The sequence below is a fragment of the Parus major genome, chromosome 1A, assembly GCF_001522545.3.
Source record: "Parus major isolate Abel chromosome 1A, Parus_major1.1, whole genome shotgun sequence".
In the NCBI taxonomy this organism is placed as follows: domain Eukaryota; kingdom Metazoa; phylum Chordata; class Aves; order Passeriformes; family Paridae; genus Parus; species Parus major.
The window spans coordinates 29,303,033-29,318,997 of record NC_031773.1 but is presented as its reverse complement, the minus strand read 5'-3'; the positions used below and the strand labels follow the sequence as shown (position 1 = coordinate 29,318,997).

The 15,965-nt window shown below is 36.6% G+C and overlaps 1 long non-coding RNA gene across 4 annotated transcripts; it reads right to left on the bottom strand.

Moving 5' to 3' along the window:
* Positions 1–284: 284 nt before the first annotated feature.
* LOC107204678 lies at positions 285–15,684 on the bottom strand. Of its 4 annotated transcripts, none has more exons than XR_004497653.1 (10): positions 15,611–15,684; positions 13,893–13,996; positions 12,923–13,031; positions 12,032–12,186; positions 11,170–11,268; positions 10,473–10,540; positions 6,702–6,829; positions 6,216–6,270; positions 5,834–5,935; positions 285–1,705 (listed from the first exon to the last, which is right to left on the bottom strand). It is a non-coding gene; the product is annotated as an uncharacterized LOC107204678 (long non-coding RNA). The 4 variants fall into 4 exon arrangements; XR_004497655.1 differs by having other exon boundaries at positions 10,495–10,540; XR_004497656.1 differs by having other exon boundaries at positions 12,032–12,090.
* Between the last annotated feature and the right edge of the window lie 281 nt (positions 15,685–15,965).

Below are 15,965 nucleotides of genomic sequence, written 5' to 3'. Positions count from 1 at the left end.
ATACAGTTTAAAGTTATTTCAGACTGTAAACATTCATGACTGGGCTATGTCATAATTCGGGACAACAAGAAGGCAAAGGCCCATAACCACACAGAATTTGATGGCTACTGGTGTCCTGTCCACAGAGGGTTGCCTCTCTGACAATTTTAAAGCTTTCTAATGTAATTTTTCCACCTGATTCATTCCCCTTGGCATTTTACTAAACAAATAGAAATGTGTTTTCCCCTGCACAGCATAATATGATAAACTGCAGTAAGTTTCAAGGAAAAATAATGTCCTCTTGATCAAAACCAATGATTGCAGCATCTTTATTAGAAGCTGAGACAGTATGCATTAAATGCAGGTAGTCTAAAGCATTGCAAGATGAGCAGTGCTGAAATGTATGCTATTTTTACTTCCAGCTCAATGAAGTCTTCCATTGCTATTAATAGAATTGAGAAAAAGATCTGTTTTATTGCCCCTGTACTAGACAAGGAAGCCTGAATATTCATTACATACATAGAAATTTTTGTAATACCTGACAGACATTGCTTAACATCTATCCAAATTCTAAAACAAAGTCTACAGTAGTATGTTTTCAGAGTCTACATCAATGTGGATGCTGTATTACTGTGAAATTAAGGCAAGCTTTTAGTTCTAAAGATAAAACTTCATCATTTCTGCTTCTGTGACTCTGTTAAGTAACCAAAAAAAAAAAAATGAAAAAAGAAAGGGGTATCAGGAGATAATACCTTGACTAAATTTTTCCAAGAAAAATTAGAAAACTAGGAAAGCTGTTTTTCTTGTGGGAGACAGTATTTTAGATAAGCTGTTAAGTTATTCAATCTGAATAACTTTTCCAGATCTTTTAACTTGCATGTTTTTCACCCTTGATAATATTTTTTCATCATTGAAAATGAGATGGAATTCTGTCCATATTTGCTTCCTGTTTTCCTAAAGCCTGAGACACTGAAGTTTTTAAGAGACCTATTGTCTTTCAGTGGCTTTGTTTTCTTCTAAAAACAAATTGTTTCTGCTGATACAAAAACACTTTCAACAAGAGCATTATTTTACCTATGATCACTATCATATTAAAATGTTTTGTTGACAAGAAATTTTGCTGATTTTCCCACCCCAATTTAGCATTTGAAAGATGGGTGAGGCAAACTTCAGCTTGCAGATGGGAAAATCTTCATTTTTAGCTCATACTTTTCCCTAGGGGAAATAGCTGGAATAACTTTCATTTTCTGCTCATCTCCATATTCTCCCTCAAAAATGGCTTTACAGCCCTAGTTGCCAGCCTTTTCATATTGCATTCTCATGTCTTCCCTTCTTCCCCATTCCCATGCTCATTCTTCATTCCCAGGCTCATAGCTCTGACTCCAGCCCAAACCATTTCACTCCAGGTCAGGGTGGATCTGCTGGTTGTGCTTCTTTTGATGCAGCCCAGCAAACATCTGGCTTTCTGGGCACATTATTGGGTCACATCGTGCTTCTTGTCCACAAACATTCACAAGTCCTTCTCTCCAGGGCTGCTTTCAATCCATTCTTCTCAGAGCCTGTTCCTGGGGCTGCCCCAGCTGAGGCACCGCATCCTCCCTCCAGTGTGTGCAAAGGGCAGAGAGACTGAGGCAGGAGAAACCGTGCCCTAATCACTGTATAATGGAGAACTTCCAACATATGGTAAAAGGAACCCCTATAGGTTGCTTTGCAGAAGCTTCCTTCTCTGGAAGGAAACAAATGTAAACATTTTTTCAAAAAGAGTTAATGGAAATTTTTAATACTTTAATTCTCTTTGTATAGAGCTACAGCAATTCATGCTACAATCAGCATATAGTTTTGGGCAAGAACCAGCTGCTAATTTCTCTGGTAGATAACCAGTTAGTGCCCAGTTGCAAATAGCACTTCTATCACAAATTCAGTGGAATTGCAAATGTAGCACTAATAATTATCAATGACAAACATGTTGAGCCATAGAGTCCTACTTTATGTTCAGTCAAGCATCTCTGATGCAACAACAAATTCATTCTCCCCAGTGTTTCATGAACTCTATACTGAATAACAAATTGCACAAAAGAATGCCAAGGGCTCTACTCAGGAAATTATTTACAGAGATGCTGCAGATCCTGTGGTGTCAAAAAGTCAAGCTGTGTACATATGCAATTGGATTTTCTTGCTCTACCTTTGAAGTATTCCTTTGTGCAATCCTGTTTTCAAGAGCCCTGATGATTATATCTTTACCTTGTACCTTTCACATATTGTTGAACATGTACTCAGTCAAAAAGAAGTCTTTCAGGATGTGTTTCTCCTGATTCAGCCAACAACACATACAGATGTGTTTTAGAGTTTTAGAGCTGTAGATATTTTGGACTGAATTCACTTTACCAAATACTCACATGTTCAGAGACATGTGGCCACATAATGCTGAAGACCAGTTCCTGTCTCCTAACATGTTTTAGCTTTACTTCTGGGTTGAAATTATCTGCATAAGCTAGAAGAAATAGGACTGAGAAGAAGTAAGAAATATTCTCCATCATGTAAGGATGAGTTTCCCTCTAACTCCTTTCTCCATCAGCAGGTGCTGATAAGGCACAGGTCCACATTCTAGAGCACGTATCCCTTGCTTTAGGTTCCACTTTAAGGCTCAGAGAATGATTTTTTCTGAAATTTAAGTCGATCTCACAGACTAATTTTACTCTGTACCTCTGTATCTTATTTTCTGGGGGCTCTGGTCCTTGTCTAACTTCCCAGTAATTCAGTTTAGCTCACTAACACAGTGGCCTTGGGAAGCAGCACACTTCTGGGTTTTTCTGCTGATGGTTTGAGAAAGTAATCCAGCTTTCAAAGGACAAGCAGTAGATCCATGTGTGGGGAAGCAGCAGAGATGTACAGGAGGAAAGGTGAGGAAGAAGGGACATGACCATCTCTGTAAAAGCAGCTAATGGGGAAGTTGGTGATATATTCCTTACCTTGTTTCTCATTTTCCTCTTGCAACTTTCACCTCTTTTGGAAATAAGAGAGAAGCTATAATAAAGCCTCCTTCCCCAAAATATTTTAGCTTAGTGTAAAACCAATACAGGAAGAAATGTCTTGTTTTTTATTTAATCTTGGTGGGGTTCTTTGTTTGGGTTTTTGTAATGGGTGGGGATTTGTGTTTGGGCTTGATTGGTTTTTTTTCCAGAAGAGATGGTTCACCTTGCAATCTGCCTGTAATACATTATTTTGTGCATGCCTAAGACACAACTGATCCTCTACAGACCAAAAACACTGCTTAATAATAATCTGCTTTTGAAAGCAATGATGAGGAAACACTGTTCATGTAGGTGAATTAATTGAATCATGCTTCTTCCCTTTCAGAAGCACATTCATGGCTTTCAGTTGCTACTGTGAAATATAGTACTAATTGACATTTAATAATAGTCAAAAATCCCTGTGTTAATAATAAGTATATTGGAAAGATTATTAATTGTTACTTGGAACATACTTGCTAGCAATTCTCTATCAATGCAATATATTATTTACAGTAGCAGTTTTCAAAGAGGTAGGTCAAGAAAGTCCATGCCATTATTCCAGATACAAAATACTAAATTAAATGCCTAAAAACAGAAGATGGAAACAGTGCTATGCCCCTAAATACTACCCATCAGTCATACTAGCCATAACAAATTATAGCCATTGAAGTAATACAAGTTTGTAGAAATTTCAAAGAAAGACAGAATATATCGGTTAATTGTCCAGAACAGAAAGTGATTAAAATTTGAAATATTTTTTTTCAGGACATTGTCTTTTTGCCCATCAGATTATTTGGTTGACAAATGAAAAGTCAGAAAAGCAATAAATCTTGTCTTCTTCTTTCAGCTCAGAAATAAAAATGAGATGAAGATCTATTAAGTCTAAATCTTTGAAAGACTTGGTCTTCTCCTGACTCAGTTCAGCTTTTAAGTACCGTCAGAATTTCTTCCATGCAACAGAGTAATAAAAGCACCTGATATTTTTATTGCTTTCATTAAAGAAGTGAAACAAGATTTCTAATTCAATAGAAAAGAATCTATTTTTTGTCTAAGTGGGTCCTAATTTCCAATCAAATGATGCTTGCCACAACTTCCAACACACATTGGATTACTAGGTAACGAAGAAATATATTGTTTACATTTTGCCATATTGAAAACACTTAATAAATAATTACAAATAATTGTAACACTGTAGGAGTTGTTCACCTAAAAGAGATTTTATCTTTTGTAATTCAAGATGAATCTTCAAGTGTAAAGATTAAATTTACTTGAAAGTCACAATTCAAATGAGTAATATTGGGAATGCCATTATACAGAACCTAACTGAAATGTAAATATGCAAAAAACGTTCTAAAAATATACAATTTAAAGGGTTTTTTTTATAATTGATATAATTCATGATTTATCATCAGTGAATTATATCACTTAGATTAAATTTTATTAACAGGCAGAGAGCAGACAAAGGCTGAAGAGTGAATTGTGAAAACTGAGCACCTATCACTAGACCTGAAAATGAAAGCAGACTTTTCTTTGAGAATTCAAATATTGGACTGTGTTTTGTAAATATTAGACAATATCTATATATTATCTTTGAATAATAAAATGGAATTTCCAATCACGTAAAATAGTTAAGAAACTGTGGTTTCATTTTCAGTTACAGTGTTATGACTAAAACACTGTAAAAAGACAAATCCATTATTCGTTTAGTTACAGATTAGTTAAAATGTGCCCTAAAATCTTTGTGATTTCAATGTCAGTAGGTTACCAAAAGCCACAGTTTTTTGGAGATTAAATTAGTGACTTCAACCATAGCCTTTTTCTAATTACACAAATAATGTAAGCAGTAAAGCCCTGGATTACACTTCTTCCTAAAAGTAAGCAATTTGCTGTTCTAATTCTGGCCTGTGCTAAGCTTGAATCAAATTATATGCATGTTAGACATATCCAGGATAAAAACACAATTTCACAATTGAATTTCTTGCAATTGCATGTTCTGCTCTTTTTCAGACTTTGTCTCAGGAATGTTTATTACTCTTAAGCAAAGATAGATCAATTTTGAATTAATCATCAAACAGAAATAACTTTTTTGTTTATTACATGCGGAAGGACTTTTTGTTCCTACTCAAACATACTTAGTCTTGAAGCTCAATTTCCTAAGCAGAGATGGCTTACTGAGTGGTGTTGTTGGCATGATGTAGCAGAAAAGCATTATAATGGACTTTGGAAAGGATTTTTGTCAAGATCATGCTAAATTCTTAGCACCTTGGCAGGTCTTCATGCACCATGCCTATCTGTAAAATGCATATGTCAAAGGCATAACTGAAGCCAAAGACTCAAAAAGAAGCCATACCAAATCAAAGTGAAAAAGCAGTGGTTGCTTTAGGTAAGATGAGTAAATATTGAAACAAACTGTCATGGAAAATGGTGGGGACCCCATTTTTTACTATTCATAAATTGTCTCTGAATACATTGCTGGAGAACACACATCAAAAACAATTGTAACTGGCTCAGTACCCATGTGGATTTCTCTACCTGCTTGCATAGACAAGAGAAATAGGAATTGCAGCTCCTTCTTTCCTTAAAGTGTATGGAGTAATGAAATAGTTAAGAATTGAGAGTCACAGAAATAATCCTGCTCCCGGTTCTGTCCCTCTTAAGTTAAATGATTTTCATTTACGTCACCATATTTCATCAGGCATTATGTGCCTGTCTGTGTTCTTGGAAATTTAGTCCTGATTGATGATAATTTTGCTGTTAACAAATATTAGTCTTAAATTCGGGAAATCAACATTTGGTTAGTAGATATTTCAAAGGAAATCAAGTCTTTCACAAATAGTGTTTACCTTGAATTAAAAAGGAGGCCTGTTGTTTTCATTTCAGTGAAAAGCTCATTTAATTTAGTTAAATACTCATTTCACTCCAGAACAGAGACACCACAGCAAAACCTACCCAGGAAGGAGATAGTATTAGGGTTTTTTCCATAATCAGGCTTCATTTTCTAAAGTCTTCACCTCTTAATAGATGTAAAATTAATTAGATCACTTTATTAACCTTCACAGAAAGAGCTGGCTACTCTTTCCATGAAGAAACCATATGTTCATTGTTCTAAGACCCCTTTAGAAGTTATAGCTCCTACATCAAAATAGAAGCAACTATTAGACAAATCTCTGTGGAAAATGGCATGGGAAAAGGCAATAAACACATACATCCAGTTTTTCCATTTACCTGATGCTATTTAGAATGTCTGGTGTTATCCATCTCTGTTCCTGAAACATTTAATCTGTGAAATTAAAACAGTCATAGGACCCACCTCCATAAATATTTTGCATAAACATTGATAAATGAGCTGAGCAACATCCTATGATAGTGCTCTTCAACTAACACTCTAAAGGAACAAATGCAGAGCAATGTAAATCCCACTATGTTTAAGAAAAATTGAAAGATCTATTCTTTTCACATCCTTTCATCTAAAAATGGTGGAAGAGATCCAAAACTACACTGAATGGTCCCAAGATGTCTGGCACAACTCACTATACAAAGCACTTTGTCCTCTAAATGCCCATGAGCAAGTTTGTCACAACACTTTATTTATGACTGGACTGTGAAGAGTTGAGACCATTTCTCCAGTCAAGGGTGTTCAAGTTTTTCACTTCATCTTTTGACACCCTTTTTCCCTTCCCCAGGAGCAGTCATCCCTGAGAGTGTCTTTACCTTGAAAAAAATATCTGTTGCCCATGGGGAGGGTGGATCCTTCTGCCTACTTGAACCTTGCAGGACTCCAAAGGGTCTTTCCTGGCTTTGCATAGGTCCTCTGAAGGTTGGCTGGAGAACTATCCCACCTATAAGAAAAGGACTTAAAAAATGAAAACATACAACCTACAGCAATTATTTCACCACCAGAAATTATCTATCAGTCACTCAGTCATACATGGATTTTTACTACTGGTAAAAAGGGGGTTTTAGGTTTTAAGTACTCCTACAGCATATAAATATCATTGTGATTTAAGTGTATTAGAGAAACAATTACAGCACACAGTGTACTAATCAGCTTGGAATGAGTGTACTGGTCCCAGATAAAATACAAACTCACTAAAAGGATAACTGTGTGTCCACAGAAGTCCAACAAAGTTTCAAATCAGATTTCAGAGTTCAGAAGAACATGAGCCTGTATTTAATCATAATGGATGGCTTACTATAAAGCATCACCATGCCTTAAACTTGATATATCACTTTTAAGTTGAAAAGTATCAAGTTCTTTCAACAAAGGAATTCTTGAAGCTTTTAATCTTACGAATTTTGCAGTGCTGCATTTCCCCTTGCTGTGGCAGCTCTAGCCACCACAACTGCTCACTATCCACACCCTGCAATCCCACCCTGGTTCCCAGCTGTGCTGTGCTGAGTTGCTGAGCAGCATTCACCAGGTGTCTGGCCAGCAACAGGCCAAACAGAGCAGGCAATTTGCAGGTTTTCTCCCAGGGAAGGTTTCCTTACTCACCAGCAATAGGAACTATATTTAAGTAACCTAATAACAAAAGGTCTGCTTATCTGAGAAAACGTTATTAACATTGAAGAGTAGAGTAAACCTTTGTTCTCATGGAACAGAGATACCCAGATACACAGGCAGAATGATTGAATAACCTTTATTGCCTTGGAAAACCTGCAGAAAGATTCTGTGTTAATGAAACCCACATAAGGAATTCACCACCTTATGTGAATTACCTATATAATAGTTAATACCTATGTATTCACCACCTTACACTTTGAAAGAAAAGCCTAGCAGCAGGGGTTTTTTCCTGAGCTCTTTTTGTCCATTTGTAGATGAATGGGAAAATAGGCAAAAATCACAAATAAAAAACAAGGCTGCTATTCCATACAACAGCTGACTGTGCTGCCAATCCCACATGCCAGATGCTAAACTGCCATGACCAAATCTGGTGCTGACATAAATACTGTCCATACTTGTAAATTGAAATTATTTTTGGATGCAAGACATATGCACTTTTTCTTTTAATCTAGAAAGCATAGGCATACAAGTTTAAATACATACATTACTGTTAATCAAAATATTGTTCTAGATTTTCAAACGTTCTTAATTATTTTGTATAATAGGGACAAGGACAAAATTTGCTTTTTCTCTGTTTTTTTTTTTCTTTCCTTTTTAAAGGAAATGCTCTTAAAAAATCTTACTGAACTTTCTGTACTATATGATGTGCTTGGGTGGATGTCAGGATAAATTGTAAAGTTTATTTCCCTGAGAACCTTGAGTTCTGCCAAGTTAAATCTTCAGGCTGAGTGGGGTGTCCATCAGGAGCAGGTGGTGGCTCATATAGAGACAGGCTTAGCTGAATAAAAGCTTAGTTTCCAGCAAGATTCCCATTAGATTAGAAACAGGTAAACCGGGGAAAAGGACAGAAGACAGAGGAAAAAGTACATTTCTGGATGCAGCAAAAGTGAGGGAAATACAGCAGAGATCTCTGTAACTCCAGACAGATGCTGCAGGCTACCTGTACACCTCATTTTATACAAGTCTCATAGAAAATCGCTGTCAAAAAGCTGCCATCCACTGCCAATATTTACACTGAAATCAACAATTTTACCCAATGTTACTAGGCAGCATTGAGTGATTCAGAGGTTTTCCACTCAGGAGACAGCCTGTCAGTTATGTCTGCCTGAGAAAGAAGCTCAGAGTTTCCTCACCATGGACAAGCTGAAGTGGACTCGGGAAAGGGTTGCTCAGAGAGGCTGGAACTAGGTAAGACCCTGACAAACCTGATCTGACTTCACAGTTGGATCCACTTTTAGCAGGGAGCTTGGACCAAATGGTCTCCAACAGTTCCTTCCCATCTAAACCTCTTCTATGATTACCTGAGCTTTTGATAAAACTTGGGGGTTAGTAGAGTTTCTGATTGATACTAGTTGATCACACAATGTCAACCAGAAATAAGCTTGCCTGTGTTTACCTTCGTTCATAACTTTTCTCTGTGCAGTGAACTCATTGCCTACTATTTTTTCCATTACCATTTTTCTCTCATACCCACCTCTTCCCTACTGTCACAAACAAACAAACAACAAAAAAAAAAAAAAAAAAAGCTAGACTCCCAGTTTACATGTCAGGTTCAAGACCAAAGAACAGTTTTTTCCCCTTGCTCCATCCTAGACTAGGGAATTTCCAGTGCCAGGCAGAATCTTAAAGGTATATTGTGTATTAATGTGCAAAACATAATTATTCAAAGATTTACAAACTGACTACTTCCTCACAAATTCCTGCAAAATGAGATGCTAGGGGAAAATTCTTCATGAATGTTAACACAGGCAGTACTGGTTGTTAATTTTTCCTTTTATCCCTAGACATACTTCAGAACATTTCAGAAATATCTGAATGCCTGACACCTAATCAAGCACCAACTGAGGCAGAGAGCTAGTGTGGGATATTCTTGCTCCAACTGTGAAATATTTACAAGGCTATAAGCAACCAAAGCCTGAAACCTGCAATGGGAATTGTAGTTATCAGGTTATCAGTTATCAGGTTATCAATTATCTCAACAAAATAAGGCTTTACCAGCCCTTCCAAAATTAATCCCTTGGTCATTACTTTAAAATTGACATTACAAACTATCAAACTAGAGCATAAACTTACATGACAACCTGCCCTCTAACTTCAAGTATCTATTATCCATGTACTATCAATCCAAATTAAACCTAAAATCAAGTCTGGCTGAAATAAAATTTTGTCATGTCTTCATCTAAATAAAAGCTCTGAATGGAAATGGCATGTCTCAAAAGCAGTGGCTTGGCTCAGGTGATCTTAGCTGTCACATGAATTTTGCCAAATATACCAAACTTTTTTTTTGGTCTAACATATGAACTTCTATTTACTTCACAAACAACTGAACTATTTCTGCACAGTTATTGCAGGGCTCAGTAAAATGTGAGAGAAGAAGATGACTGCTGGATCTCACCACCAGAGGTGAATAGGCAAGGTTGGAAAACAGGATGAGTACTGGCTACATCTCTCCAGTTTCCCAGCCAAAAGATCTGTAGTAATACAAAGATTAAATGATCCTGCAGCTACTAAGGGTACTAATTTAAAAAAGGAATAAAGAGCATAGATGACCTGATACCTCTGTAAAACTATTCATGCATACTGTTTGAGAACACACTTTGATGTTTGGCTGGGTATAAGCCATGAGTAACATCACAAAACCCATAAAAAACAAAAAAATAAAAGAAACTGTGTGGGTACGAACTGTTCAAGTTGAAATAGGTAGCAATGGCCAAAGATGAAGAAAACAAAGTTGCTCTAATATAAAAAACCCTGACTCTCAAAATTTAGTTTTACAAGTTAAGAAAATTAACCTTTGCACTTCAATAGCCAAAAAAACAAACAGGAAAAAAAAAAAACAAACAAAAAAAAAAAAAAAACCCAAAAAAGTAATTACTATTTAAAACAGATTCAGATTCTTACTTGGATCTTAATCTTACCATTGTCTCCACTCACACTGACCTTTGCAAGATCCTACTGGACACGAGCATGAATACAGAAATCAGTTCTAGGAAATCCAGAGAGAATGGATTTATGTGAGGCCAAGAATAACCACAGAAGGTGCACAAATTATTCTTTCCTTGCAGCTTCTTCCAATGTGTATGATCATTATTATTGTATTGATGCCAAAAAACAGGGAGCTATATTTAAACTCCAAAAAAGGTACTTGGAGTTCAAAATGCTAATCATATTTACATAGAAAGGGAAGGAAACCTCACAATAACATACATATTAATTTTAATGACTTATTTGTCTTCAATAAAAGCAGATGTTCTCTGTAGCCAAAAAAAACCTTACCAGAAGAGAAAAGCAGACACAGTTGGTTAAAGTATGGCAGTTATTTTGCCCCACCATGTGCTGTTTTTCAAGCTTCTAGCAGTCAGATGGCTTATGGAAAATAAGCAGTCATTTGTGAGGGCACAGGGAGTTATCAAATAATAAAGGCTTTGTCTGATAAAAACTGATTGGCTCTTGTGGCAAAAGAGAAAAATTCCTTCCAAAGGTTAGAATGGAATTTTTTCCCACTGCTTGGCATGTAGGCTTCCCATTTAAAATATTTTATTTACTAATGCAAACAAAACTTTGGGCTTTTTTATATATCCTTGAACACAGTAGTTCATATGATAATAAACTTACAGAAAATCAGCTGAAGGCAGATTTGACATTCTGACATCTGCTTTATAAATCTCTTCCTTCTGGTTACTTGCTGACAAGAATGATAGAGATGAGTATGTCCTGGGGGAAAAAAAAAAAAAAAGGTAATTTGGATGCCATGATGATCTTAGACAGCCTCAGATTTTGTATTTTAAATTTCTGCTAGATCCGAAAAGTCTTATTAACAAAATATATAGCCCAAGAGAGGAAAAAGTAAGATCAGTTCAGGGAACTGATAAGGGGATGAATTTACCTGTATAAATAATAAATGGAGGGATGTCCTTTCTCTCCTACATATTTAAAGCTTTTTGAATTGAGCAGGTCAGAAGACTCTAAAGTGTCATTTACCAGAATTACCCAATTTTAACTTCTGCAGTACCTACCAACATGACTGTTCAGTCTCTTATCAATTAAGTCAGCCCTAAATGAGGCTATAAGAGGTTATTAAGTGGAGGTACCTGCTGAAATCCATTATACCATAGGTACATGAGCATTAACAAAGCTGACTGCAGTCCCCCACTCTTAAAGGCACTATTGGCAAAGACAATGTACAGTATTCCCACTTTTCCGTCTTCAAGGATTGGGCACAGCAATCCCATCTCAGCTGTTTTCTTTCTAACATGGTTTCTCAAGGAAATGAGGCTTGTGCAGACAGACTGTCTGTCGCTGTAGCTGTCTGTCTCCCCAGGGACTTCAAGTTTCAGCCAAACTTACAGAGGAACAGAAGTCTCAGACATAAAGTTAGACCAACAAGCTTCATAAAAATAATCACTGGGTAAAGGAGAAGTAACAAGCAAATGCTCTGATTGTGGGAAGAACCAAGCAAGTGAACGTGAGCTTTTACCTTTACTGGAGATTCCATCTGGACAGGATATCCAGCAGATGCTCTATTCATATAAAAATCTTCAATAGGAGTTTGCAATCAAGTGCAAATGCAAAGATTAAAAAAAAATTTTTCTTGTTTCAGGATTTTAAATAAATAATTGCTTTTTCAGAACACTGAAATGTAAACAGGGAGACAGAGAGGGTAAGCTTTTACCATATGCTCTCTCATGCTCCCAAACATTTCTGCTTTACTTAATGTTACTGGAGGTGGTGACTGAAGCAATGGATTGTGGAAGCTTCTTATTCCAGCATAATGGGTTTTTTTCTACAAATAAGAAGATTCTTCTCTCCTTTGTTTGTTGGGTAATCATTTTTCAAAATACTCTTTTCCTCCACTTTAAAATCAGTCTCAAGTTCTAGACCTGTCAATTTTTTTCAGATACATTTGAAGTTCAGAGTATAAGCTGTCTTGAAATATTTTCTGATTATTCTGAATATATTACTTTTTATCAGTTCTCCATTTTTCAAAACCCAGATACTCAGATGCTATCAGCCACCACACAGGTGTTTTGGAAATGAATCCTTATTAGAAAAAACTACAACCTCCACTGAGTACACGGACAAGAATACATAGTATGTTCCTGAATTTACTATTAATAAAAATGTATTCATTAACATACAGGCATTAACTGCTATTTTGAAACTGGTATATGATCAAACCCATAATTAGGTCTCATAACTTTTGTCAGGTCATATGCCTCAAAACAGCCAAATTAAAAAAAAAACAAAAACAAAAGCATGTTTTTAATAAATTAGTTTCCCTTCTTACAAATATCAGGGTTTAAAGAGGACTCTTAGGCACCCCTTACTATGAACTTAGCCTAAAAGAGATGCTGATTCTGACTTCTACCTCTGCACAAGGCTGAGACAACAGGACAGGGAATTCCAATTTCTGAAAACACAAGTTTTCTTCAGAGCAAACTGCATTGAGCACCACTGCAATCCTTTCTGTCCTGAAACTGAAAGAAGAGCAAGGTTTTCTACAAAATCTGAAGCGGATCAGAAGCATGCTCCAATGAGGGGTCACCCCAGCATTCCCAAAATCACTGCAAACAAGAAGGCACTAGATGGTCATTATGGAGATAATTATGCAGTTGCTGCAGTGGACTGTGTTGGTTTATGGTTTTAACAAAAAGAATAAGTAGCATAATAAACATGAGTCTGCATACAGACAAAATTCTACCCTTGTAGTCACCCTTGCTGCTTTCAAGATGCATGGTTATAAATAATGGGCAATGTGTCCTTTTATTTCCAGATGATATATTGCCTAAAGAAATAAGCACAGAAGCTGCCTTCATGTCCAGGATCTTAGTGACAGTTCTGAGCAGATTTTTCCTTATATCCTTTTTTTTTCCCAAAAGTAACAAATATTAATGGATGGTTGTGCTCATCCCTGTTATTATTGAAGCAAAGTCAGAGCAGTTTTAGCTTGGATTACTATAGATCATAAAAGCCTTTTCAAAGCAAGCGCTGTTCACCAAAGTAATATACAATTTTATTTCTTTCCTACTTAGCTTGCCTATGTTATTTGTCAGCCACTTGCTAAAAGCTGGTGGTAAAATCTGTGAATTAAAAAGGACACAGGCTGGGCAAAAGGCGTCATAATTGTTAGGAGATTTGGTTTCTTATTTTATAAAATGTAAAAATAAAACATTGGTTCTACATCTCCTAAAAAGTATTTGTGTTGACTTGCAGCAATAACTCGTTGTCAGAAGGAGTTACAGATCTGTAACTCCCTTTTGAAGGAATTTGTGTCAGAAACTTGCCTGTCCTTTTCAGACATGTAGCTACACCCCGACACACCCCCTGAGCAAACTCACAGCTGTACTTGATGTGGTGTCTTGGTGTCAGCCTGGAGAATCCTGTGGCACTGTGAGCTGAGGTTCCACACTTTGATCTCAGAATGGAGGCCCACAGCTCACACCTTGGGGAGAAGGAGATGCAGAGAAAGGCTGTACTGATCTTCTAGATGGGCTTTCTAATTGCTTTTGTTTTTTCTTCTTTTTTTTTTTTTTTTTTTTTCTATGCAATGCACCACCTCCTGTGCTTTCTCCCACTCTGTAAGCCCAGGCACACTCACCTGACAGATCGTCTAACAGTGACCATTCATGATTGCCATATTCAGCATGTGGGGTCTTGGAATGAGACAGAAAATGTGCAGAAAAGCACCATGAAAAGTATGAGGGGGAGCAGGACGTAGGAGCCAATTAAATGAGTCACACACTCAATATAAGATACTTCAAGAACCTTCTCAATCTCCTACCAGTGCTGCATATCCACAAAATGGGTTTGAACTCTAACTCCTGACACATACAGCCACTCTAGTGCTGTATCCATGAACAATTAAAGCCAAGAGTGAGACTGTCAATCTTCCTTTACCTCATGATTGATATTGCAAATACTTTATATATTGCTGTGGGGTAGTATCCATGTTTCATTAGAAAATCCACTTGCATGTTCTCTCTTTAGATAATATTTTACAGTTACTGTAGGACGTCGCTACACTCCATTATAATGCAAAATGAAGCTGGTGTTCTGAAAAGATTTCCTGCTTTATTTTGGATATGTGAGTGAGACATAGTGTTCCAGGAAATAAGTAATGCCTGAGGGCATGCAAAATCACCTTTTAAAGTCCATTACCCAGGCTTATTTGCATGAAGAACTGCATTTTAAAGGTTAAGTTACCTGTTATCATAGAAAAGCTACTATACTGCTTTAAAATAGACTGCTCAAGGCCATGACAAATTACTTTCCCAAATGTCCTTACTTTTAAAGGCTCAATTCAGTGAACCAATAACTTACTGTTAATTTGTAACATTTTCTCAAGTTCTGCCTACGGAATAGAAAATTAAAATAAATTATCCTCCAGTGCTTAACAATGCCTTCCTTGCATATAAATATGTTCTGAAGATTTGAATACTGCTTAACAAGGTCTTTGGGTGTTTTTGAGGTCTGCAAATTCAAAGACTTACAGACCCCAAAAATCCATAAGGGACACAAAGCTAATGACACCTCCATTTTTCCAAGCTTTGATTTCAAGAGCAGATCTATCTCAAAATAAGAAGTCATCTCAGAATGTTCATTTATTTTTCATTCAATGTATGAAACACACTTTTGGATGGAGAATATCTCAGTTTAGGCTCTTTCAGTGTTTTAGAAATTATCCAGGACATAAATTGCATGTTCAGTCAGTAAGTTGATGGTGCCAACACACAGCAAGTAAAATAAATCAATTTGATAAACAGAGATATTTAAGATGTATCTGATGATATTTTCCCTATCTTTGGTCTTATGAAATCCTTGAGAAAACAAGGACATCAGGGAGGACTGCAATTAACCAAATTAAGCAAACCTGCCAAACTGAGGAACTGATATTTTGAGTACTAAAGAGGCATTTGAACAGAAAGAAAAGGCCAGAAGTCAGGGGTATATTAACAAATAAAAGTAGCATAAAAATTTGATTCTGAAATATACACACTCCTAATAAGAAACTAAAGTTAACATTAGCCATTCTTACTCCCTTTTCAACAGCACTTACCAGCTGATGGCAATTCTGAGGATAGAATGAGAAAAGATGGCAGTGGTGGATAGGTGATGTCTTCAAACATCCCCTCTAGATCTGCAGAGCTATGAAAGGGAAAACAGGGAGTAACAGAATATGCGTGAGTGACAGGAAGAAGAGTCAGTTCTGAATGCTGAAGTATGGAGAACGAGGAACCACCTGTCCAGGTATGGAGTACAATCCTCTCACATCACCACACTGGGTGTGGGTCTAAAGACACATTTTCTTTGTCCTCAGTCTAATAAATAGCATTCATTCCATGTGGGAGTAAAAAAGAAGCGGAAGGGAAGGGAAGGGAAGGGAAGGGAAGGGAAGGGAAGGGAAGGGAAGG